We start from the raw sequence: 1,499 nt of genomic DNA, 5'->3' as shown, positions 1-1,499 counted from the left end.
CTTACTTTGAATCTGTGTTCCAACATTTTATAGAACTGTTTTAAGGATATGCCCTACTTTATCATACCAACTATTAAAAGATGTATACTCAATAGTTGAGCTTTAATAAAATCATAAGTTTAACTGCCATTCCAGTTTGGAGCCAACACTCTGCTTCAAGTTAAATTGCCAGTAGTCTTATCCACCACCTTTGCACAATCAGCACAAATCACACCACAGTTAAGAGCCTGTCTTTATCAGTTTCCTCATGAGACACAATGCCCAGAACCCACAAACTTAAGTTTATTTTGTCTCATGGTTACAGTTCATGGTTGGCTGTCTCCAACATAGAAACAGCACAGTGGAAGTGCTTGTCTCAGAGAAAAGTTATTTATGTTGTGGCAACTAGGAAGCAGAGAGAGAAATCAGAAACCAGGGAAGGAGATTTACCCTTCCAGGTCATGCCTCCAATGACCCACCTCTTCCAAACACACCCCAACCCCAACAGCAAGTCAGCTGTCTCTCCCCATTGTTCAGTTACAAATCTTACACAGCCTTACATTTCAACTTGTTTTTTCAAAAGTAGTAAGTTGTGTACAGAAGGATTAAATGCTTATAGACAAGAAAAAAACTGCTCTAGAACCAACTTATTCATCAACGTCTTCTTCTTCATCTTCCTCCTCTTTCTTCTTTTTCTTGCTTTTTTCAGCCTTGACACCTCCCTGCTTTGCTGCATCAGGTTTTCCCTTAGCTCGGGAGTCAACGATGTCCTTTTCGTACTTTCCCTTCAGCTTGGCGACCTTCTTCTCCTACAGCTACTTGTCATCTGCTGCAGTGTTATTCCGCATTTCTCCCAGTTTCTTTGCGACATCACCAATGGAGAGGCCAGGACGTTCTCCTTTGATTTTTGGGCGATGCTCAGAACAGAACAAGAGCAAGGCCGAAGGAGGCCTCTTGCGCGCATTGGGATCCTTGAAATTTTCTGTTTCTCCTTTAGGAGGAATATAAGCTTTCACCTCTCATTCACAAAGGGCTTGTTCTCCTTTGCCATGTCTTCAAAGTTTCCTTTCTCTTTAGCAGACGTGGTCTTCCAGCTCTCTGAGCGCTTCTTAGAAAACTGGGAAGTGAACAGAAGCATCTGCGTGCTTCTTCTGGTGCTCCTCTAGGCAAGTTTGCATAAAGAATGCGTATGATGACATTCTGCCTTTCAGCTTCTTAGGATCTCTTTCACCCATGTTTACACGTTTTCCTCAGTGAGGCTCGGAGTCGCCCAGTGCCTGTCCGGCTCTCACTTGCCCCCCGTGCTGTCTCTACAGAGCTCAGTGTCCTGCGATGGCTGTGAGAGTGGGAGCCAGACATAACCTCCTCCCTCTCTCCGCACTGTAACATTCTAAAGGTTTTATTATTGATCCTTGTATTTTAGAAAAGACCTCCATGGAACAAGATCAAAGTCAGTGTCAGAGAGTTTTTCACACAGGAAGGAGTAGTGACTGCTCTAAACAGGAGCAGATTTCATCAGT

The 1,499-nt window shown here is 43.6% G+C and overlaps 1 pseudogene; it reads right to left on the bottom strand.

The window, feature by feature from the left end:
- Nucleotides 1–626: 626 nt before the first annotated feature.
- LOC102025304 lies at nucleotides 627–1,214 on the bottom strand (annotated as a pseudogene).
- Nucleotides 1,215–1,499: the final 285 nt, after the last annotated feature.

This window comes from Chinchilla lanigera, unplaced genomic scaffold (assembly GCF_000276665.1).
Source record: "Chinchilla lanigera isolate Chin_1 unplaced genomic scaffold, ChiLan1.0 scaffold00001, whole genome shotgun sequence".
NCBI lineage: Eukaryota > Metazoa > Chordata > Mammalia > Rodentia > Chinchillidae > Chinchilla > Chinchilla lanigera.
Note: the sequence above shows the minus strand (reverse complement) of the source record. Positions and strands in the feature narration are given on the sequence as shown.